The following is a 26,566-nucleotide window of genomic DNA, read 5'->3' on the forward strand; positions in this document are numbered from 1 at the left end:
GTGTATGCAGGAAGCAATTCAAACTGGAACCAAGAAAACCTCGGAACCTCTTCTTGATGGCTTAGACAAGAAAGACGGAGGAGAAGAATCCGTACATCTAGAGAACTTTTCCCTCCTCCGGAAGATCTTTTACAACCTTCACCACAAGGTTCTCACCATAGCATTGAGGAGATGGAGAATAATAATGTTAGACGAACTCTTGCAGATTATACCAATGTGGTTGGCCCTCAACATTTTAACAACATAGCAAGACCGAGGGTCTATGCAGCCAACATGGAGGTGAAACCGGCGTTGATCCAGCTGGTTAAGAGTAATCAATTTAATGGGTTGTCTCATGAAAGCCCATATGAGCACCTCACAACCTTTAATGAAATTTGCAATACAGTATAGATAAATGGGGTGCCTGACGAAGCAATCAAACTTATCCTGTTTCCATTCTCATTAGGAGGCAACGCTAAGCTTTGGTTGAACTATTTTCCAAAAGGGAGCTTTACAGAGTGGGAAGCTGTGGTGACAAAGTTCTTGAACAAATACTTCCCACAATCCAAGGTAAACAAAGGAAAGCAAGAGATCTCTTCTTTCAAGCAAGGCATGGACGAATCACTAGGTCATGCATGGGACAAGTACAAAAGCCTATTAAGAAAGACTCCCACACATGGATTTGATGAAGTAGAAGTAGTCATAATCTTCCTTGGAGGTCTTGGTTCACAAACTAAGCTGATGCTAGATGCCTCAGCTGGAGGCAATATTAAATGGAAGACTCTAGAGGAAGCAACTGAAATAATTGAAAACATGGCTACTAATGACAATAAGCTGAACAGTGAAGGAGGACCTCCTATTCAACAAAAAGGAGTTCTACAGTTGCAATCCAATGATGCTTTGCTAGCTCAGAACAAGATACTAACTCAACAATTGGAGAATCTCACAAAGATACTTGCACAACTGCCAAGAGAGTTAAAGACTGTTGCACAGGTTCAACCACAGATGTGTGAATTATGTGGTGGTGACCATATAAATGGTCAATGCGCCTTTCCAGTGGAAGCTTTAGAGGATGTTAACTTCATGGCCAATCAATTTCCATATTGTCAGGGGAATTTCAATCAAGGGTGGAAAGCACACCCAAGCATTGGTCACGGACAAAGTGGGCAAGCTAGACAATAAGGGCAATTTAACAAGCAACAACAACAACCAACCTTATGGCAACAAATTTCTATACTTAATGAAAGATCAAAAAGGATGGAAGAAACTCTTCAGCAATGCATACAGAAAATTGAATCTTCTCAATAGAGCATTGAAGCTGCTATTAAAAACTTGGAGATTCAAATGGGTCAGATTACTAAGGAGTTGGAAGAAAGGCCTGCCAAGAATTGTGGGGCTAATACTGAGGTTAACCCCGGGGAAGAGTGTAAAGTGCTAGTGAATGTAAATATTGAAAAAGTTGAGTTGGAAAAAGAAGAGAGAAAAGAGAGAGAAGAGAAAGAAGAAGAGAAAATATGTATGAAGATTGAGAAAGTGAGTAAAAAAAGAAAAGAAAAAAAGAAAGTGAGAGAAAAGAAAAAGAGGACGAGAGAAAAAAAGAAAGAATCATATGAAAAACCTCTTCCTCATCCAAAGAAGTATCATAGGAAGGAAAAGAAATTTAAGTGCTTCATGGAAATCTTCAAGAAATTGGAGATTAGAGTTCCTATGATTGAGACATTGCATCATGTTCCTGGTTTGATCAAATTTCTGAAGAAGTTCAGTAGAAAGAAGAAAAAGAAGATGGAACATGAGCTTTATTGGGTTAAGCTAGTGACGTTAAAAGAGCGCTTGTTGGGAGGCAACCCAGTGATTTAAGAACTTTTAATTTTTGGTTTGGTGATGTAATTTTGAACTTTTGGGTATTTTTGTTTTTGTTATAAGTTTGTTACAGGGTTTACATCTACTGATGGATGTTAGGCGGAAGAGTATCTACTGAAGGATACTATGTTTGTATACACCTACTGATGGGTGTTGGTAAGAAAGATTTGGATCTACTAAAGGGTGCTGGAGGATTTTGGGTCAGGCTCGTGACGTTAAACAAGCGCTACCTGGGAGGCAACCCAGTTGATTGATTTTATCTGTATTGTTTGTTTTGATTCTGCTTTAGTTGCATGATAGGGATTGAATGTTTGAGTGATCTGAGAACTTAATTATAGGGAGCAAGTAAGGGGCATGAGTAGGAGGCACCTAGGTTAAGCTAGGAAGAAGAAGAGCACTTCACGAAAGTGCTGCTGAGCGGTAGTGTCGCAGAATGGGCTTAGGTTGCCCCTTAGCGGAACCCGAGCCCATTAGGGTATTTTTATACCCTAAGTCACACTTTGGCCTCTATTTTCAGATTCTTCTCTGCACACACACTCCTAAACACTTTTCCAAAGGTTCTCTACATTTTTCCTTTCATTCCTCTTTAGAAAATCTCCCTTCCACTCACTTTCTCACTAGTTTTCCATCTAAGTTTGGGGTTGGGAGAGAGCATCATTGATGGGGCTGAGTTTTTCAAAGCACTAGAGTAGGATTTGTTTTATCAATCACTTTTGTTTTTAGAATAGGATTTGATGTACTCAATTGGAAACTTTGTCTGTTATGATGGTTTGCTTATGATTGTTGTTTGACAAGTCCTGATGATGCTTTGATATTGATTGATGTTGAGAATGTGCACATTATATGCTTATACAGGTGGTTCACAAGCATTGTGAACAAATGCAAGATATTGTGATTGTGATTATGATTCTAAGCAGGATGTTATATGTGGAATGTGAATGAGCTTATATGTGAGGTTTTAAGCTCCAGAGTTGTTATTGAATGAATGCTATTACTTTGAAAGCATGAATGATTTTGCCCAGGTTTTCTATGATTGAATCAATTGCTTGTTTGCATCATATGATCAAGGCCATTTGTTGGTAACCCTTTTATTAGCGAAATTCATAAATTTATCCCACTAAAAGAGAGCACTATGTGTTCTATCATTTGAACCCGTAGCCTTGAACATAATTTAAAAACCCCTTGTGAAAAGCTTTACCTTGAGTTAAGTAGAAAATATTTTCTGGTATTCACAAATGTCCAAGTTTGGGGTTACTGGGAAGTTATGAAAGGGAAATTGAAAGCATTGAGCTAAGAGCTAAGAACTAAGTATGTGAAAAGAAAAAGAAAAAGAGAAAGAAAAGAGAAGAAAAAGCAAAGCTCAATGCAAAGGAAAGTTGGGAATAAGTAAGAATGGTTGTGTTTATATGATTCTCTTAACTCAAGGGTTTTGTGATCTAGAAAAACCAATTTTCTTGTTAGCCCAGCCACATTATAAGCCATTGAAAAGTCCTTGTGATGATGTGTGCTTGTAAGTGTTTTTGATTATGGTTAAATGAAAGGCAAAGTTGATTCATGTGACATTGTAATAGTAGAGTGAATGAGTGAATATCTCCTATACACTTGTATGTTTGAGTGAAACACTTTATCTAGTGAGGATAGATTCCATGAACACATAAGAACATCTTTGCTTAGTTAATTGATCATTCATGAAAATAGCATTTGTTGGATAGTATGTGTTTGAGTGATCACTAAAAGCATGTGTACATCTTGATTGAAGTGTTGATGATGAGCTAAATTGAGTATTTACTTGTCTTGAAAGAAGGATTTTTGAATGTGGTGAACCATTATATGGATTGATGGAAGATTGAGTTACATCTTGTTTGCTTGAGGACAAGCAAAGTTTTAAGTTTGGGGTTGTGATAACGGTTGAAAAACTGTTATTTTTATGCTTAAAATTGATACCAAAAGCAACCTTTAAGACTTAGAAACTAGCTTGAACTCATATTTTTGCTTTAGTTTTGTGAATAAGAGAGTTGAAAGTGAATTTAATGGTTTTGTGCAAGATTCCCTTGATTTTGTAGGCTAATTGAATGATTTGAAAGAAGAATTGAAGTACCGAATGATTGGAGTGCTGAAAAGTCAACCAGAAACCAGAAAAGTCAACCAGTCAACCAGAAAAGTCAACCAGTCAACCAGAAAAGTCAACCAGTCAACCAGAATGCTGAAAAACCAACCAGAACGCAGAAAAAGTGTGACTGAGTGGCGCTGAGCGGTAAAATACCGCTGAGCGGCACTTTTCAAGTGCCAAAATCACCGCTGAGGGGCAAAAACAGCAGTTGGGGGCAAAATGGATCATGCGGTATTACCACTCAGCGGTAAAATACCGCTGAGCGCCATTCTAAGTGGGCTTGGATCGGTTTTCTTTTGTTTTTATGGGCTTGGACTTGTTTTATGTTATTTTTATCCCCTATTTAAGGACTTGCACGTCCTAGGGTTTGTATCTTTGGCTGGGAGGAAGCAAAAACACACTTTTTCACCCCTTGGGGGTAGATTGGGAGATGGTGACGGCTCTCCTCTTCTCTTTCTAGGGTTTTTCTATCTCTTTCATTCTTTCATTATTGTTCATCTAGTTTCACCATGAATATGGTGAACTAAACCTTGTATTGTTGTTGGGGAATCAATGTAGTCTTGTGAAACTCTCATATATGGATTTTGTTTTAACATCTTATATTAAGATAAATGCTTTCTTTCATCTTTAGTTAGGGATTTTCTTCTTTGCTTAATGCTTGCTTTGTTTAACTCATTCATTGCCATGATTATTGATTTTGTCGATATGGGAACGTACGGGGAAATCTAGATCCGGGGAATTTCTCCCAATAGCATATTGCCTAGACATAGGAATATGAGGGTTCGTTGCCGTTAAGCTTCTGCGCTTCAAAATTAATTATTAGGGATGCTAGGAATTGTATGAACTCGTAATTAAGGATAGGCCTTCTTGAAAGGTGATTTAGAGAGTGACATTAACATTGATGAAAAGAATGATGAATTCCTAAAAGTATATGAGAGTGGATAAGATGAAATTGATAACCCCAACAACATACTCATCCATTTAATTCGTTCAAGTGTTTGTGTTCATCTTGTCCATTGATCAAACTCATGCATACATGTTTATTTATTGTCTTTTGCATTTGAAACTTATACCAATTTGTTCACAAGTCTTAAATAGTCAACAAATCATATAACTAACTAGGCCGTGAGTCCTTTGGGAGAACGATACTTGGTCTTACCGAGTTTATTACTTGATACCATTCGGTCACACTTGCCGAGGGTTAAACAAGTTTTTGGCGCTGTTTTTCGGTGTTCATAAATTTGTCATCAAGTTTTTTGCGCCGTTGCCGGGGACTCGTGGTTTAACTAGTTTATTTGTGTGATTATTGGTTATCTTTGACTTGAATTTTGAATTTTGAAATTTGAATTTCTGTTTTTATTTTTTGGTTTTTATTTTATTTTATTTTATTTTATTTTATTTTATTTTCTGTTTTTTTTATTTTTCTGTTTTTTATTTTATTTTATATTTCTATTTTTATTTTTTCTTCTTATCTCTGATTTTGTATCTTCTTCTCTATCTTTTTGTGCTAACCAATTTTTTTAGGAATTTGTTTTCTTGTGTATGCAGGAAGCAATCCGAACTAGGAGCAAGAAAACTTCAGAACCTCTTTTTGAAGGCCTAGACGAGAGTAGACGGAGGAGTAGAATCCGTACATCTAGATAACTTTTCCCTCCTCCGAAAATTCTCTTACAACCATCACCGCAAAGTTCTGACCATAGCACTGAGGAGATGGAGAATAATAATGCCAAAAGAACTCTTGCAGATTATACTAATGTAGCTGGACCTCAGCATTTTAATAGCATAGCAAGACCAAGAGTCAATGCAGCTAACATGGAGGCGAAACCAACATTAATCCAATTGGTTAAGAGTAACCAATTTAATGGGTTGTCTCACGAAAGCCGATATGAGCACCTTACAACTTTTAATGAGATTTGCAACACAATAAAGATAAATGGGGTGCCGGACGAAACAATCAAACTTAGGCTGTTTCCATTCTCATTAGGAGGCAACGCTAAGCTTTGGTTGAACTTTTTTCCAAAAGGAAGCTTTACAGAGTGGGAAGCAGCGGTGGCAAATTTGTTAAACAAATACTTTCCACAATCAAAAGTAAATAAAGGAAAGCAAGAGATTTCATCTTTCAGGCAAGGCATGGAGGAATCATTGGGTCATGCATGCGACATATACAAAACCCTATTAAGAAAAACTCCCACGCATGGTTTTGACGAAGTGGAAGTAGTCCTGTTCTTCCTTGGAGGTCTTGGTTCACAAACCAAGATGATGCTTGATGCCTCAGCTGGAGGAAATATCAAATGGAAAACTCCAGAGGAAGCTACAAAAATAATTGAAAACATGGCTACAAATGATAATGAGCTTAACAATGAAAGAGGAGCTCCTATTCAACAAAAAGGAGTTCTACAGTTACAAACCAATGATGCCTTGCTAGCACAGAACAAGATACTAACTCAACAATTGGAGACTCTCACAAAAACACTTGCACAACTGCCAAAAGAGTTAAAGACTATTGCACAGGTTCAATCACAATTGTGTGAATAATTTGGGGGTGACCATATCAATGGTCAATGCGCCTTTCCAGCAAAAGCTTTAGAGGATATTAACTTCATGGCCAATCAATTTCCATACCGTCAGGGGAATTTCAATCAAGGGTGGAAACCACACCCAAGCATTGCTCAAGGACAAAGTGGGCAAGCTGGACAAACTAGGCAATTTAACAAGCAAGAACAGCAACGAACCTTATGGCAACAAATTTCTATACTTAATGAAAGATCAATAAGGATGGAAGAAACTCTTCAGCAATTCATACAGAAAACTGAATCTTCTCAAAAGAGCACTGAAGCTGCTATTAAAAACTTGGAGATTCAAATGGGTCAGATTACCAAGCAGTTGGAAGAAAGGCCTGACAAAAATTTTGGGGCTAATACTGAGGTTAACCCCAGGGAGGAATGTAAAGTGTTGGAGAGTGCAAATGTTGAAACAGTTGAGTTAGACAGAGAGAAAGAAAAAGAAGAGAGAGAAAAGAGAGAAAAAGAAAAAGAAGAGAAAAAAGAGAAAGGAGAGAGAAAAGAGATAAAGTGTGAAGATATTTTTCCTTTTCCAATAAATCATGAGAAACAATTTGATTTTACAGAATTATTCAATATGGTGGATAATGATGTACCTTGGAAGGAGATATTACAACATATTGTAGTTTATACAAAACCTGAGGAAGAAGTCTCTACGAAGAAATGACGTAGAGATGATGATACAAAGAAGTATAAAGCTGTTAAAAAGGAGCCATTCCCTCCAAAAGAAAAAGATCCAGGAGGTTTCTCCATTCCATGCACAATAGGGAAAAAAAGGATAAAGAAGGCTTTACTTGATTTAGGATCAAGTCTTAACTTGATACCTTATTCTTTACTTGAGCAGATTGGTGATGTTGATGTGAAACCTATAAAGGTTAACTTAGTAATGGCAGATGGATCCTCAAAGAAACCTTATGGAATAACAGAGGATATTATAGTTTGTGTAGGCAAACTACAATTCTTGGTAGACTTTGTGGTGATGGAGATGGAGACTGAAAAGATACCCATTATTCTCGGAAGACCGTTTATGAAAATGGCCAAAGCCATCATTGATGTGGATGAAGGTATAGTGGTGCTCCAAGATCGAGAAGAAAGAGTTGTTGTAGATGTCTTCAAAGAAGAGAGGCAGATGCAAGAGGAAGAAGCTAGTCATAAAGCTGCATTTCAAGATGTAGTCATGACTAGCCTTGAAGATGAAAAGCCCAAGGTTAAAGGTAAACATTGTTTGTTGTTTCAGGTACAGGAAGAAGAAAAGAATTGAAGAGGAAGAAAAGTCCATGATGATTGGATGAAAGAACGACTCCAACTTGGTAAACCTGTGAGATTCAAAAACAAGTTGTGGGTTGTGAAAGATTACAAAGAAAATGAGATGATAGAGATAGAGTCTCCACATTCAAGAAGAGTAAAAAAAGTGGACAGGAAGCAGTTGATGAGTTGGTGTGATATGAACATCAACCATGAAGAAGGAACTTGAGCTTTATTGGGTCAAGCTAATGACGTTAAAAGAGCGCTTGCTGGAAGGCATTCCAGTGATTTGAGGACAATTTTTCTTTTGATTTTATTTGGGTTTTGTAATTTTTAATCAGTTGGATATTATTTCTATAAAATTTTTGGGTATAGCATTTACTGAAGGACGCTAGGTGGTTAACTATCTACTGAAAGATACTAGGTTTGTTACACCTACTGATGGGTGAAGGTAAGAAAGATTAACACCTACTGATGGTTGTTGGTCGATTTTGGGTCAGGCTCGTGACGTTAAACAAGCCCTACCTGGGAGGCAACCCAGTTGATTGATTATATTTTTGTTTGTTATACTTTAGTTGCATGATAGGGATTTGCATGAGTGATCTGAGAATTTAAGTGCAGGGAGCAAGTGAGGGCCTGTGTAGGAGGCACTGATAACAGTTGAAAAACTATTATTTTCATGCTTAAAATTGATATTAAAAGCAACCTTTAACACTTAGAAACTAGCTTGAAATCATGCTTTTGGTCATATTTTTAGAAATAAGAGAGTTGGACAGGTTTATGCTTGATTTCAGTGTTTTTGTGCAGGTTTTAAGGTGAATTTGGTGAAAGAAGTGAAGAAGGATAGAGATGGAATCAGAAAAGACATCAAAAAGTGCAAAAGGAGAAGCCGCAACTGCCGCTCAGCGGCAGTTTACCGCTGAGCGGCACTCAGGCAGTCACGTTGGATCCCTGAGGGGTGAAAAGGTCGCTGAGGGGAGAAAAACAACTCACGCACTTACCGCTGAGCGGTAGTTTACCGCTGAGCGGCACTATTTTTGGGCTTGGGCCTAATTTTTTGTATTTTTAGAATAATATATAAGCTTTAGGACGTCCTAGGGTTTGTATCTTTGGCAGAGACGAAGCAAACACTCTCTTTTCCACCCCTTGAAGGAAGATCTTGGATGCTCAGGCTACCTTCTCCTCTTTCTAGGGTTCTATCTTTCATTCTTTCATTATTGTTCATCTAGTTTCACCATGAATATGGTGAACTAAACCTTGTATTGTTGTTGGGGAATCAATGTAGTCTTGTGAAACTCTCATATATGGAATTTGATTTAATGTCTTATATTAAGATATATGCTTTCTTTCATCTTTAGCTAGGGTTTTTCCTCTTTGCTTATTGCTTGCTTTGTTTAACTCATTCATTGCCATGATTATTGATTTTGTCGATATGGGAACGTACGGGGAAGTCTAGATCCGGGGAATTTCTCCCAATAGCATATTGGTTGCCTTTAAGCTCCTGCACTTTAAGAACTAATTACTAGGAATGCTAGGAATTGTATGAACTCGTAATTAAGGATAGGCCTTCTTGCAAGGTGATTTAGAAAGTGGCATTAGCATTGATGATAAGAATGATGAATTCCTAAAAGTATATGAGAGTGGATAAGATGAAATTGATAACCCCAACAACGTACTCATCCATCTAATTCATTGAAGTGTTTGTATTCTGTTTTTCTCCATTGATCAAATTCATGCATACATATTTAATTACTGTCTCTTGCATTAAAACCTACAATCAATTTGTTCTTAAGTCTTAAATAATCAACAAATCATATAGCTAAACTAGGCCGTGAGTCCTTTGGGAGAACGATAGTTGGTCTAAAAAACTTGATGGACAAATTTATGAACACCAAATTATGATGTCACAAACTTGTTTTCAATCGGCAAGTATGACCGAATCGTTCAAGTAATAAAACTTGGTAAGACCAAGTATCGTTCTTCCCAAAGGACTCACGGCCTAGTTTAGTTATGTGATTTCTTAATTAACTAAGACTTACAAACGAATTAATTGGGGTTTAAAATGCAAGACAGAAAATAAACATGTATGCATGAATTGTGATCAATGGCAAAAAGCAAAAGATAAACACTTTCAATGAAATTTATGTATGGATATGTTGTTGGGGTTCAATTTCATCTTATCCACTCTCATATATTTTAGGAATTCAACGATCAAATCACCATTGTTAATGCCACTCTCTAATGTACCTTTCCAGAAGGCTTCTCCCTAATCACGAGTTCATACAATTCCTAGCATTCCTAATGATCAGTTCATAAGTACAGGAGCTTAACGACAACCAATATAAAATTGGGAGATTTTCCCCGGATATAGACTTCCCCGTACGTTCCCGTATCGACAAAACCAATAATCATGCATCGAATGAGTTAAACCATGCAAGCATTAAACAAAGAGGAAAAACCCTAACTAATGATGAAAGAAAGCATAAGTCTTAATTAAAAGATGTAAAAACAGATTCCATGTATGAGAGTTTCACAAGATTACATTGATTCCCCAACAAACATACAGAGTTTAGTTCACCATATTCATGGTGAATCTAAATGAATTACAATGAAAGAATGAAAGAATAAACCCGAGAAAGAGAAGAGGAGAGCTGTCACCATCTCCCAATCTACCCCAAGGGGTGGAAGAGAGAGTGTTTGCTTTGTTTCTGCCAGAGATGCCTAACCCTAGGAAACCCTAAACCTTATGTATCATTCGTAAATTACAAAAAGTCAAGTCCAAGCCCATTTAAGTGCCGCTCAGCGGTGATTGCGTGACTTGTTTTCTCCCCTCAGCGGCCATTTTGCCCCTCAGCGGATCTCCCGTGACTTCCAGAGTACCGCTCAGCGGTAAAATACCGCTCAGCGGTAAAACACCGCTCAGCGGTAAAATACCGCTCAGCGGTGAGTGCGTGACTTGTTTTCTCCCCTCAGTGGCCATTTTGCCCCTCAGCGGACCTCCCGCAAACTCCTGAGTGCCGCTCAGCGATAAACTGCCGCTGAGTGGTGACTTCGGCTTCTCCTTTTGCACTTTTTATTGTCTTTTCTGATTTCATCTCTCTCCTTCTTCACTTCTTTTACCAAATTCACCTTAAAACCTGCACAAAAACACTGAAATCAAGCATAAACCTGTCCAGCTCTCTTATTTCTAAAAATATAAAGAAAAACATAATTTCAAGCTAATTTCTAAGTGTGAAGGTTGCTTTTAGTGTCAATTTTAATCATGAAAATAACAGTTTTTCAACTGTTATCACAACCCCAAACTTAGAACTTTGCTTGTCCTCAAGCAAATAAGATGTAACTCTATCTTTAAACCAATTCATATGATGATTCACTTTATTCAAAAATCTTCTTTTCAAGATAAGCAAAAACTTCACTCAAACTTATGACCAAGAGTTCAATGAAGATGTGCACATGCTTTAGTGTTCACAAAGTCATTTAAATTCCAACAAATGCTATTTTCATGAATGATCAATCAATTAAGCATGGATGTTGATGGACAAATTTGTAAGCACCAAAATATGATGTCACAAACTTGTTTCACAATCGGCAAGTATGACCGAATCGTTCAAGTAATAAAACTTGGTAAGACCAAGTATCGTTCTTCCCAAAGGACTCACGGCCTAGTTTAGTTATGTGGTTTCTTGATTAACTAAGACTTACAAACGAAATATTTGAGTTTAAAATGCAAGACAGAAAATAAACATGTATGCATGAATTTTGATCAATGGCAAAGACAAAAGATAAACACTTTCAATGGAATATATGAATGAATATGTTGTTGGGGGTCAATTTCATCTCATCCACTCTCATATATTTTAGGAATTCAACATTCAAATCATCATTGTTAATGCCACTCTCTAATGTACCATTCTAGATGGCTTCTCCCTAATCAAATAGTTCATACAATTCCTAGCATTCCTAATGATTAGTTCATGAGTGCAGGAGCTTAAAGGCAACCAATAGAATATTGTCAGTATAATATTGGGAGAAATTCCCCAGATCTAGACTTCCCCGTACGTGTCCATATCGACAAAACCAATAATCATGCATTAGAATGAGTTAAACAATGCAAGCATTGAGCAAAGAGGAAAAACCCTAACTAATGATGAAAGAAAGCATATGTCTTAATTCAAAGATGTACTCAACAGATTCCATATATGAGAGCTTCAAGAGATTACATTGATTCCCCAACAAACATACAAGGTTTAGTTCACCATATTCATGGTGAACCTAGATGAATAACAATGAAAGTATGAAAGAATAAACCCAATAAAGTGGAAGAGGTAGCCTGAGCATCCAAGATCCTCCTTCAAAGGGGTGAAAGAGAGAGTGTTTGCCTCGTTTCTGCCAAAGATGCCTAACTAAAGGACGTGCAAGCCCTTATATACTAATCTAGAGTTACAAAAGATTACAAAAGCCCAAGCCCAAAAAGTGCCGCTCAGCGCCATTTACCGCTCAGCGGTGGTTACGCGTCTTCTTTCTTCCCCTCAGCGGCCATTTGCCCCTCAGCGGTTCCAACGCCACCTCTTGAGTGCCGCTCAGCGGTAGTTTGCCGCTGAGCGGTGCCTTCGACTTCTCCTTTTTGCACTCTTTCTTGTCTTTTCTAATGTCCTCTCTCTTATTCTTCACTTCTTTCACCAAATTCACCTCAAAACCTGCACAAAAACACTTAAATCAAGCATAAACCTGTCCAGCTCTCTTATTTATGAAAATATACACAACAGGCATGATTTCAAGCTAGTTTCTAAGTCTAAAGGTTGCTTTTAGTATCAACTTTAAGCATGAAAATAACAGTTTTTCAACTGTTATCACAACCCCAAACTTAGAACTTTGCTTGTCCTCAAGCAAATAAAATGTAACTCCATCTCCAACCAATTCATATGATGGTTTACTCATTCAAAATCCTCTTTTCAAGATAAGTAATAACTTCACTCAAACTTAAGACCAAGAGTTCAATCAAGATGTGCACATGATTTAGTGTTCACAAAGTCATTTAAGTTCCAACAAATGCTATTTTTCATGAATGATCAATCAATTAAGCATGGATGTTCATGTGCTTATGGAATCTTTCCTCACTAGGTAAAGTGTTTCACTCAACACACAAGTGTATAAGAGGTAAAGTGTTTCACTCATTCACTCCACTATCACAATGTCACATGAATCAACTTTGCCTTTCATTTAACCACAATCAAATACATTCACAAGCATGCATCATCACAAGGACTTTTCAATGGCTTATAATGTGGCTGGGCTAACAAGAAAATTGGTTTTTCTGGATCACAAAATCCTTGAGTTAAGAGAATCATAACAACACAATCTTCTTATTCATTCCCAACTTTCTTTTGCCTTTGCTTTTGCATTTGCATTGAGCTTTGCTTCTTTTTCTTTTCTTTTCTTTGCATATTCTTACTTTTTAGCTGTTAGCTCAATGCTTTTTCCTTTTTCATGTTTCCCCAATAACCCCAAACTTGAACATTTAACAATACCACACAAGATCTTCTACTTAACTCAAGGTAAAGATTTTCAATCAAGGGTGTTCAGTGTATATTTAAGGCTAAGGGTTCAAAGGATAGAACACAACGTGTTCTCTTTTAGAAGGCTAACTTTATGAATTTGGCCAATAAAAAGGGTTTCAAAAACACGGCCTTTGATCATATGATGCAAAACAAGCAATTGATTCAATCATAGAAAACCTGGGCAAAGTCATTCATGCTTTCAAAGTAATAGCATTCAACAATAACAACTCTGGAGCTCAAAACCTCACATATAAGCTCATTCACATTTGACATGCACATCCTGCTTAATTTCACAATCACAATTATGATATGATGCATTTGTTCACAAAGCTTGTGAATCACCTGTATAAGCATTTTAATGTGCATATCATCTCAACATCAATCAATCAATAAGCATCATCAAGCATTACTTATCACACAATCACAGTTAATAGCAAACCATCATAACAAACCAGGTGTTCAATAGAGTACATCAAACCCTAATCTAAAAACAAAAACAAATAAGTTCAGAAAACTTAAACCACAAAAGCATAATCATATGATAGCATTCATCAGTAAATGCTATCTCAGCTCCTCATCAGTCCGAGCTCTCTGTATCTTCCTCTTCCTCTTCATCATCATCTTCATCAAATGCATCCTCCTCCTCAACTTCATCTTCATCCATGTCTCGGGCTGAAGCTTCAGCTGCTTCAGCTCCTCCATGCCATGGTTCTTCTGGCCAAGCTACCACATTATGGAATTCATCCATAGTCCACCTGTGTGCTGGAGGGGTATCATACATCCCCACTATCATCTCAACCGTGGCCACCTGCCCTCTGTGGATGGACTGCAACTGAGCACCTATAAGAGACATATACATGTCCCTCATCTGGAATGGTTCTGCCTCATGAGTATCAGCAGAAGTCCTGCTCTGTGCTGGCCTTCTCTCTCTACGAGCCTGGCGTGGTGGCACTGGCTGGGCTGCCTCCTCACCTCCACAGTACTGTCTGTAATAGGCCTCATCTATAGCTTTTCTTGGCCTCTCAAATGGTGGAACAGAAGTATCCACCCCAGCTAGCTTGCAAAGGTGAGTAATCAAAGAAGGATGTCCCAGTGGTGCTTTGTTGTTTGAGGTGTTAGCACACACACTAATCTCATCAGCTATCACCTGCCCAATATTAACATTCAAGTTTCTGATAGCACAATAGATGAATAGTGCCCTGCTGAGAGTGATATCTGACACATGTGAGCATGGCTGAATGTTGGCATGAGAAAATGCCATCCAATACTTTGCAAGAGGAGTCAAGTCTGTCCTCCTAATGTTAACCACTGCTCGAGATCTATTCCTTTGAAAGTGTCCTCCAGGTATGCACAATACTCTCTCAACATCCTCAAAGTCAGCACCTTCCTCCATGCTAAGAGCAAACTGGCATTGCTCACCAGCCCACACAGTATCCAGGAAGTTATTGATGGAGTCAGGATCATACCTGATAGCATGGCCTCTAACATAGCCCAAATAATTCTCAGCTGGATGATCACCAATCTTCTTTGCATTGGTGTAGAATTCTTTGACCACAGCTATGTTGGCAGGTGCTGGATAGGTGGCTAGCTTTCCCCAATCATTCCCTAACACTTGCTCTCCAAATTGAGGAGCAAAGTTAGGTATCATTCCAACCTTTCTCTCCATTAGAAGTCTCCTGTCCTGAACCACCCTAAAGTGCTTCTCATGTTTCCTAGAGAGGAACCTGCCATTATGGGGCTGCTCTGGTTCCTTTTCCTTCCTCTTGGTTGCCATGGTTTTCAATCTCTTTCCTGAAGAGGATGCCATTCCTGCATTCAAACACAAATCCAAAACCACAGAACATGATGTTCATCATTAGTAAACTCAGAACACAACTCCTTTCGAAGCTAAACCACCGCTGAGGGCCAGAATTTCCCCTCAGCGCCACCAGTGCCACATTCAAACACGCAATAAACCAGAAAAAACAAATCTGGCAGAGTGCCGCTCAGCGGTAAATGCCGCTCAGCGGTGATCTGCAGATTTTTGCAAATCTCTTTTTAAAACAGTCCTAACTGCACCCAAATGCAATTTTCAGTTTTCCAGTTCATAATCAAGCAATTTAATCGGTTCAAACATCAAATATATCATCAAATCATGCATAGAAACTAAAACCCCTAAGTATTCATGCTTTGACAATCACATTCAAATTCAAGAACCCTAGAATGAACAAAATGCATTTTACTTACTTGGGTGGAGATGCTAGATGATATGAGAATGCTTCCAAACTAGAATGCTCTCTTCCAACCCCAAACTTTGATGGCACACTAGTATAAAAGTGAGTGGAAGAGAAATCTTCTAAAGAGGGAAGAGTAGAAAGATGTGGAAAACCTAGGAGAAGAGGTGTGGAAGTGTTTATGCAGAGAAGAACTTGAAAGAGTGTAAAAACGCGCAGCTTAGGGTTTAAAAATACCCCAATGGGCTCGGGTTCCGCTAAGGGGAACTTAAGCCCATCTGCGTTAGTACCGCTCAGCGGTAAATGCCGCTCAGCGGCACTTTCGTGATGTACCCTTCTCCTTCTTTTCTTGACCTACGTGCCTTCCTAGCATACCCCTCATAGGTTCCCTGCAATTCAATGTTAAAAATGCTTATGCAAACCCTAACTAAAATAAACAAACAAAAACAATCAATCAACTGGGTTGCCTCCCAGGTAGCGCTTGTTTAACGTCACGAGCCTGACCCAAATTCCACCAGCACCCATTAGTAGATGCAAAATTTTCTTACCAACACCCATCAGCAGGTGTTACAAACCTAGCATCCTTCAGTAGATGCTTAACCACCTAGCATCCTTCAGTAGATGCTGGATCCAACAAAAATAATTACAGAATAATATCCACAATTTAAAAGTTACAAAACCAAATCAAAAGTTTTTAAATCCACTGGGTTGCCTCCCAGCAAGCGCTCTTTTAACGTCATTAGCTTGACCCAGTAAAGCTCATGTTCCTTCTTCTTTTTCTTCTTCTTTCTATTGAACTTCTTTAGAAATTTGATCAAACCAGGAATCTGTTGCAGTGTCTCAATCATAGGAACTTTAATCTCCAATTTCTTGAAGATTTCCATAAAGCACTTGAATTTCTTTTCCTTCCTATGATTCTTCTTTAGATGAGGATGTGATTTTTCATGTGATTTCTTCTTCTTTCCTCTCATCTTCTTTTTCTTCCTTTTTCTCTCCCTAAATTTTCTCTTTTTCTCTTCTTTTATTTTTTTCTTCCTTTCTCTTTTTCTCCTCAACTTCTTTATCTTCACACAAATTTTCTTTCTCTCTTCTCTCTCAACCAATTCTTTTTCTTTTTCTTCATCTTTATCTTTCTCACTCAACTCTTCTTTCTCTTTTCTCTCTACCCTTTCCTCATCTCCCTCTAATTTTTCCTCATCAAGAATCTTGTCACTTTCAGTGATAATGACTTGCCCTTCCTCCTTAAGGTTAACATCAGTATTAACATCATCATTTAATATCTGACTAATGTGACGAAGTTGCATCTCCATTCTTTTACATGATTCTTCAATGCTTTTCTGAGTAGAGTCGGAATTTTTCAAAAATCGTTGAAGGGTGTCCTCCAACCTATCCAAACTTCCTGATAGAAAGGGTTGTTGCTGCCATTTGTTGTTGTGGTTGGTTCTCAAATTGTCCAGCAGCTTGCCAAAATTGGCTTTGATCCATGCTTGAGTGAGGTTCCCACCATTGGTTGAGATTACTTTGGTAGAATTGAGTGTCCCTATAGTTAAACTCTTGACCAAATTGCATTCTGCAGACATTAGGCACAAAACCCTAAAAACAATTGTTAGCACAAAAAGATAGAGAAAAAACTAAAGATTTAAAAGATATAAGAAGATAAAAGATTTAGAAGATAGAATCAAATAAAATAGAATAAAACCTAATCTAAAAAATAAAATCTAATCTAAAAGATAAAATAAAATAAAATCTAACCTAACCTAAAAGATAAAATAAGAATAAAATAAAATCTAACCTAAAAAGATAAAAAAATAAAATCTAATAAAATAAAATAAAATCTAACCTAAAAAGATAAAAAAAATAAAATCTAATAAAATAAAATAAAATCTAATCTAAAAAGATAAAAATAAAATCAAATAAAAACCGAAAAATAAAAAACAGAAAATAAAAACAGAAAACAGAGAAACAGAAAACAAAAAAAATAAAAATAAAATCAAATAAAATACAAACTGAAAAATATAAACAGAAAAATAAAATAAGATAAAATAAAAATTCGAAATTTAAATTAAAAATAAAAAAATAAGTCAAAGATAATCAATAATCACACAGATTAACCAGTTAAACCACGAGTCCCCGGCAACGGCGCCAAAAACTTGATGGACAAATTTGTAAGCACCAAAATATGATGTCACAAACTTGTTTCACAATCGGCAAGTATGACCGAATCGTTCAAGTAATAAAACTTGGTAAGACCAAGTATCGTTCTTCCCAAAGGACTCACGGCCTAGTTTAGTTATGTGGTTTCTTGATTAACTAAGACTTACAAACGAAATATTTGAGTTTAAAATGCAAGACAGAAAATAAACATGTATGCATGAATTTTGATCAATGGCAAAGACAAAAGATAAACACTTTCAATGGAATATATGAATGAATATGTTGTTGGGGGTCAATTTCATCTCATCCACTCTCATATATTTTAGGAATTCAACATTCAAATCATCATTGTTAATGCCACTCTCTAATGTACCATTCTAGATGGCTTCTCCCTAATCAAATAGTTCATACAATTCCTAGCATTCCTAATGATTAGTTCATGAGTGCAGGAGCTTAAAGGCAACCAATAGAATATTGTCAGTATAATATTGGGAGAAATTCCCCGGATCTAGACTTCCCCGTACGTGTCCGTATCGACAAAACCAATAATCATGCATTAGAATGAGTTAAACAATGCAAGCATTGAGCAAAGAGGAAAAACCCTAACTAATGATGAAAGAAAGCATATGTCTTAATTCAAAGATGTACTCAACAGATTCCATATATGAGAGCTTCAAGAGATTACATTGATTCCCCAACAAACATACAAGGTTTAGTTCACCATATTCATGGTGAACCTAGATGAATAACAATGAAAGTATGAAAGAATAAACCCAATAAAGTGGAAGAGGTAGCCTGAGCATCCAAGATCCTCCTTCAAAGGGGTGAAAGAGAGAGTGTTTGCCTCGTTTCTGCCAAAGATGCCTAACTAAAGGACGTGCAAGCCCTTATATACTAATCTAGAGTTACAAAAGATTACAAAAGCCCAAGCCCAAAAAGTGCCGCTCAGCGCCATTTACCGCTCAGCGGTGGTTACGCGTCTTCTTTCTTCCCCTCAGCGGCCATTTGCCCCTCAGCGGTTCCAACGCCACCTCTTGAGTGCCGCTCAGCGGTAGTTTGCCGCTGAGCGGTGCCTTCGACTTCTCCTTTTTGCACTCTTTCTTGTCTTTTCTAATGTCCTCTCTCTTATTCTTCACTTCTTTCACCAAATTCACCTCAAAACCTGCACAAAAACACTTAAATCAAGCATAAACCTGTCCAGCTCTCTTATTTATGAAAATATACACAACAGGCATGATTTCAAGCTAGTTTCTAAGTCTAAAGGTTGCTTTTAGTATCAACTTTAAGCATGAAAATAACAGTTTTTCAACTGTTATCACAACCCCAAACTTAGAACTTTGCTTGTCCTCAAGCAAATAAAATGTAACTCCATCTCCAACCAATTCATATGATGGTTTACTCATTCAAAATCCTCTTTTCAAGATAAGTAATAACTTCACTCAAACTTAAGACCAAGAGTTCAATCAAGATGTGCACATGATTTAGTGTTCACAAAGTCATTTAAGTTCCAACAAATGCTATTTTTCATGAATGATCAATCAATTAAGCATGGATGTTCATGTGCTTATGGAATCTTTCCTCACTAGGTAAAGTGTTTCACTCAACACACAAGTGTATAAGAGGTAAAGTGTTTCACTCATTCACTCCACTATCACAATGTCACATGAATCAACTTTGCCTTTCATTTAACCACAATCAAATACATTCACAAGCATGCATCATCACAAGGACTTTTCAATGGCTTATAATGTGGCTGGGCTAACAAGAAAATTGGTTTTTCTGGATCACAAAATCCTTGAGTTAAGAGAATCATAACAACACAATCTTCTTATTCATTCCCAACTTTCTTTTGCCTTTGCTTTTGCATTTGCATTGAGCTTTGCTTCTTTTTCTTTTCTTTTCTTTGCATATTCTTACTTTTTAGCTGTTAGCTCAATGCTTTTTCCTTTTTCATGTTTCCCCAATAACCCCAAACTTGAACATTTAACAATACCACACAAGATCTTCTACTTAACTCAAGGTAAAGATTTTCAATCAAGGGTGTTCAGTGTATATTTAAGGCTAAGGGTTCAAAGGATAGAACACAACGTGTTCTCTTTTAGAAGGCTAACTTTATGAATTTGGCCAATAAAAAGGGTTTCAAAAACACGGCCTTTGATCATATGATGCAAAACAAGCAATTGATTCAATCATAGAAAACCTGGGCAAAGTCATTCATGCTTTCAAAGTAATAGCATTCAACAATAACAACTCTGGAGCTCAAAACCTCACATATAAGCTCATTCACATTTGACATGCACATCCTGCTTAATTTCACAATCACAATTATGATATGATGCATTTGTTCACAAAGCTTGTGAATCACCTGTATAAGCATTTTAATGTGCATATCATCTCAACATCAATCAATCAATAAGCATCATCAAGCATTACTTATCACACAATCACAGTTAATAGCAAACCATCATAACAAACCAGGTGTTCAATAGAGTACATCAAACCCTAATCTAAAAACAAAAACAAATAAGTTCAGAAAACTTAAACCACAAAAGCATAATCATATGATAGCATTCATCAGTAAATGCTATCTCAGCTCCTCATCAGTCCGAGCTCTCTGTATCTTCCTCTTCCTCTTCATCATCATCTTCATCAAATGCATCCTCCTCCTCAACTTCATCTTCATCCATGTCTCGGGCTGAAGCTTCAGCTGCTTCAGCTCCTCCATGCCATGGTTCTTCTGGCCAAGCTACCACATTATGGAATTCATCCATAGTCCACCTGTGTGCTGGAGGGGTATCATACATCCCCACTATCATCTCAACCGTGGCCACCTGCCCTCTGTGGATGGACTGCAACTGAGCACCTATAAGAGACATATACATGTCCCTCATCTGGAATGGTTCTGCCTCATGAGTATCAGCAGAAGTCCTGCTCTGTGCTGGCCTTCTCTCTCTACGAGCCTGGCGTGGTGGCACTGGCTGGGCTGCCTCCTCACCTCCACAGTACTGTCTGTAATAGGCCTCATCTATAGCTTTTCTTGGCCTCTCAAATGGTGGAACAGAAGTATCCACCCCAGCTAGCTTGCAAAGGTGAGTAATCAAAGAAGGATGTCCCAGTGGTGCTTTGTTGTTTGAGGTGTTAGCACACACACTAATCTCATCAGCTATCACCTGCCCAATATTAACATTCAAGTTTCTGATAGCACAATAGATGAATAGTGCCCTGCTGAGAGTGATATCTGACACATGTGAGCATGGCTGAATGTTGGCATGAGAAAATGCCATCCAATACTTTGCAAGAGGAGTCAAGTCTGTCCTCCTAATGTTAACCACTGCTCGAGATCTATTCCTTTGAAAGTGTCCTCCAGGTATGCACAATACTCTCTCAACATCCTCAAAGTCAGCACCTTCCTCCATGCTAAGAGCAAACTGGCATTGCTCACCAGCCCACACAGTATCCAGGAAGTTATTGATGGAGTCAGGATCATACCTGATAGCATGGCCTCTAACATAGCCCAAATAATTCTCAGCTGGATGATCACCAATCTTCTTTGCATTGGTGTAGAATTCTTTGACCACAGCTATGTTGGCAGGTGCTGGATAGGTGGCTAGCTTTCCCCAATCATTCCCTAACACTTGCTCTCCAAATTGAGGAGCAAAGTTAGGTATCATTCCAACCTTTCTCTCCATTAGAAGTCTCCTGTCCTGAACCACCCTAAAGTGCTTCTCATGTTTCCTAGAGAGGAACCTGCCATTATGGGGCTGCTCTGGTTCCTTTTCCTTCCTCTTGGTTGCCATGGTTTTCAATCTCTTTCCTGAAGAGGATGCCATTCCTGCATTCAAACACAAATCCAAAACCACAGAACATGATGTTCATCATTAGTAAACTCAGAACACAACTCCTTTCGAAGCTAAACCACCGCTGAGGGCCAGAATTTCCCCTCAGCGCCACCAGTGCCACATTCAAACACGCAATAAACCAGAAAAAACAAATCTGGCAGAGTGCCGCTCAGCGGTAAATGCCGCTCAGCGGTGATCTGCAGATTTTTGCAAATCTCTTTTTAAAACAGTCCTAACTGCACCCAAATGCAATTTTCAGTTTTCCAGTTCATAATCATGCAGTTTAATCGGTTCAAAAATCAAATATATCATCAAATCATGCATAGAAATCAAAACCCCTAAATATTCATGCTTTGACAATCACATTCAAATTCAAGAACCCTAGAATGAACAAAATGCATTTTACTTACTTGGGTGGAGATGCTAGATGATATGAGAATGCTTCCAAACTAGAATGCTCTCTTCCAACCCCAAACTTTGATGGCACACTAGTATAAAAGTGAGTGGAAGAGAAATCTTCTAAAGAGGGAAGAGTAGAAAGATGTGGAAAACCTAGGAGAAGAGGTGTGGAAGTGTTTATGCAGAGAAGAACTTGAAAGAGTGTAAAAACGCGCAGCTTAGGGTTTAAAAATACCCCAATGGGCTCGGGTTCCGCTAAGGGGAACTTAAGCCCATCTGCGTTAGTACCGCTCAGCGGTAAATGCCGCTCAGCGGCACTTTCGTGATGTACCCTTCTCCTTCTTTTCTTGACCTACGTGCCTTCCTAGCATACCCCTCATAGGTTCCCTGCAATTCAATGTTAAAAATGCTTATGCAAACCCTAACTAAAATAAACAAACAAAAACAATCAATCAACTGGGTTGCCTCCCAGGTAGCGCTTGTTTAACGTCACGAGCCTGACCCAAATTCCACCAGCACCCATTAGTAGATGCAAAATTTTCTTACCAACACCCATCAGCAGGTGTTACAAACCTAGCATCCTTCAGTAGATGCTTAACCACCTAGCATCCTTCAGTAGATGCTGGATCCAACAAAAATAATTACAGAATAATATCCACAATTTAAAAGTTACAAAACCAAATCAAAAGTTTTTAAATCCACTGGGTTGCCTCCCAGCAAGCGCTCTTTTAACGTCATTAGCTTGACCCAGTAAAGCTCATGTTCCTTCTTCTTTTTCTTCTTCTTTCTATTGAACTTCTTTAGAAATTTGATCAAACCAGGAATCTGTTGCAGTGTCTCAATCATAGGAACTTTAATCTCCAATTTCTTGAAGATTTCCATAAAGCACTTGAATTTCTTTTCCTTCCTATGATTCTTCTTTAGATGAGGATGTGATTTTTCATGTGATTTCTTCTTCTTTCCTCTCATCTTCTTTTTCTTCCTTTTTCTCTCCCTAAATTTTCTCTTTTTCTCTTCTTTTATTTTTTTCTTCCTTTCTCTTTTTCTCCTCAACTTCTTTATCTTCACACAAATTTTCTTTCTCTCTTCTCTCTCAACCAATTCTTTTTCTTTTTCTTCATCTTTATCTTTCTCACTCAACTCTTCTTTCTCTTTTCTCTCTACCCTTTCCTCATCTCCCTCTAATTTTTCCTCATCAAGAATCTTGTCACTTTCAGTGATAATGACTTGCCCTTCCTCCTTAAGGTTAACATCAGTATTAACATCATCATTTAATATCTGACTAATGTGACGAAGTTGCATCTCCATTCTTTTACATGATTCTTCAATGCTTTTCTGAGTAGAGTCGGAATTTTTCAAAAATCGTTGAAGGGTGTCCTCCAACCTATCCAAACTTCCTGATAGAAAGGGTTGTTGCTGCCATTTGTTGTTGTGGTTGGTTCTCAAATTGTCCAGCAGCTTGCCAAAATTGGCTTTGATCCATGCTTGAGTGAGGTTCCCACCATTGGTTGAGATTACTTTGGTAGAATTGAGTGTCCCTATAGTTAAACTCTTGACCAAATTGCATTCTGCAGACATTAGGCACAAAACCCTAAAAACAATTGTTAGCACAAAAAGATAGAGAAAAAACTAAAGATTTAAAAGATATAAGAAGATAAAAGATTTAGAAGATAGAATCAAATAAAATAGAATAAAACCTAATCTAAAAAATAAAATCTAATCTAAAAGATAAAATAAAATAAAATCTAACCTAACCTAAAAGATAAAATAAGAATAAAATAAAATCTAACCTAAAAAGATAAAAAAATAAAATCTAATAAAATAAAATAAAATCTAACCTAAAAAGATAAAAAAAATAAAATCTAATAAAATAAAATAAAATCTAATCTAAAAAGATAAAAATAAAATCAAATAAAAACCGAAAAATAAAAAACAGAAAATAAAAACAGAAAACAGAGAAACAGAAAACAAAAAAAATAAAAATAAAATCAAATAAAATACAAACTGAAAAATATAAACAGAAAAATAAAATAAGATAAAATAAAAATTCGAAATTTAAATTAAAAATAAAAAAATAAGTCAAAGATAATCAATAATCACACAAATTAACCAGTTAAACCACGAGTCCCCGGCAACGGCGCCAAAAACTTGATGGACAAATTTGTAAGCACCAAAATATGATGTCACAAACTTGTTTCACAATCGGCAAGTATGACCGAATCGTTCAAGTAATAAAACTTGGTAAGACCAAGTATCGTTCTTCCCAAAGGACTCACGGCCTAGTTTAGTTATGTGGTTTCTTGATTAACTAAGACTTACAAACGAAATATTTGAGTTTAAAATGCAAGACAGAAAATAAACATGTATGCATGAATTTTGATCAATGGCAAAGACAAAAGATAAACACTTTCAATGGAATATATGAATGAATATGTTGTTGGGGGTCAATTTCATCTCATCCAGTCTCATATATTTTAGGAATTCAACATTCAAATCATCATTGTTAATGCCACTCTCTAATGTACCATTCTAGATGGCTTCTCCCTAATCAAATAGTTCATACAATTCCTAGCATTCCTAATGATTAGTTCATGAGTGCAGGAGCTTAAAGGCAACCAATAGAATATTGTCAGTATAATATTGGGAGAAATTCCCCGGATCTAGACTTCCCCGTACGTGTCCGTATCGACAAAACCAATAATCATGCATTAGAATGAGTTAAACAATGCAAGCATTGAGCAAAGAGGAAAAACCCTAACTAATGATGAAAGAAAGCATATGTCTTAATTCAAAGATGTACTCAACAGATTCCATATATGAGAGCTTCAAGAGATTACATTGATTCCCCAACAAACATACAAGGTTTAGTTCACCATATTCATGGTGAACCTAGATGAATAACAATGAAAGTATGAAAGAATAAACCCAATAAAGTGGAAGAGGTAGCCTGAGCATCCAAGATCCTCCTTCAAAGGGGTGAAAGAGAGAGTGTTTGCCTCGTTTCTGCCAAAGATGCCTAACTAAAGGACGTGCAAGCCCTTATATACTAATCTAGAGTTACAAAAGATTACAAAAGCCCAAGCCCAAAAAGTGCCGCTCAGCGCCATTTACCGCTCAGCGGTGGTTACGCGTCTTCTTTCTTCCCCTCAGCGGCCATTTGCCCCTCAGCGGTTCCAACGCCACCTCTTGAGTGCCGCTCAGCGGTAGTTTGCCGCTGAGCGGTGCCTTCGACTTCTCCTTTTTGCACTCTTTCTTGTCTTTTCTAATGTCCTCTCTCTTATTCTTCACTTCTTTCACCAAATTCACCTCAAAACCTGCACAAAAACACTTAAATCAAGCATAAACCTGTCCAGCTCTCTTATTTCTGAAAATATACACAACAGGCATGATTTCAAGCTAGTTTCTAAGTCTAAAGGTTGCTTTTAGTATCAACTTTAAGCATGAAAATAACAGTTTTTCAACTGTTATCAGATGTTCATGTGTGCATGTGATATTTCCTCACTAAGTCAAGTGTTTCACTCACACTCAAGTGTATAAGAGATGATCACTCATTCACTCTACTATCACAATGTTACATGAATTAGCTTTGCCTTTCATTTTACCACAATCAAAAACATTCACAAGCATGCATCATCACAAGGACTTTTCTATGGCTTATAATGTGGCTGGGCTAACAAGAAAATTGGTTTTTCTAGATCACAAAATCCTTGAGTTAAGAGAATTATACAACACAATCATCTTATTCTTTCCCAACTTTCTTTTGCCTTTGCATTGAGCTTTGCTTCTTTTTCTTTTCTTTTCTTTTTCTTTGCATATTCTTACTTTTTTAACTCTTAGCTCAATGCTTTTCATGTTTTTCCCAACAACCCCAAACTTGAACATTTAACAATACCACACAAGATCTTCTACTTAACTCAAGGTAAAGATTTTTCAATCAAAGGTTTCAGTGTATGTTCAAGGCTAAGGGTTCAAAGGATAGAACACAAAGTGTTCTCTTTTAGTGGGCTAATTGTATGAATTTGGCCAATAAAAAGGTTTTCAACAAATGGCCTTGATCATGTGATGCAAAACAAGCAATTAATTCAATCATAGAAAACCTGGGCAAAACCATTCATGCTTTCAAAGTAATAGCATTCAACAATAACAACTCTGAAGCTCAAAATCTCACATATAAGCTCATTCACATTCGACATACACATCCTGCTTAATTTCACAATCACAATCATGATATCATGCATTTATTCACAAAACTTGTGAATCACCTGTATAAGCATTTTAATGTGCACATTGATGAGTCAATATTTTCTCAATTTCACTTAGCTTATTGTGCTAGATTTAATCAGGAAATTGTGCTTAATTGTCCGGTATTTTTCCGTTTTTGCTAATTATGCTTAATTTGACCAAAAATTCTAATTTTAATTAATTTGGATTATTTGAGTAAATTATTTGCATTATTAATTGCAGAAAAATTCTAGAAATGCAAATTGGGACATTTGGAAGAATATTCATCTGCACACTGTGCCATTTCACTTGGAAGAGGCTACACATGATTCAATTATTTATTCTAGGGCCCGTTGGAAATTTCATTTTGGGAAGGAATAAGTTGAAAATCTGGTATGCACAGCTGAAAATGGAATGGAAGACAAGG

The 26,566-nt window shown here is 37.2% G+C and overlaps 1 pseudogene; it reads left to right on the forward strand.

Moving 5' to 3' along the window:
- The first annotated feature begins 273 nt into the window (after positions 1–273).
- On the forward strand, positions 274–26,520 carry LOC148206286 (uncharacterized; annotated as a pseudogene).
- The last annotated feature ends 46 nt before the right edge of the window (positions 26,521–26,566 follow it).

Source organism: Vigna umbellata, chromosome 1 (assembly GCF_029865625.1).
Source record: "Vigna umbellata cultivar VRB3 chromosome 1, Vumbellata_1.0, whole genome shotgun sequence".
Lineage (NCBI taxonomy): Eukaryota > Viridiplantae > Streptophyta > Magnoliopsida > Fabales > Fabaceae > Vigna > Vigna umbellata.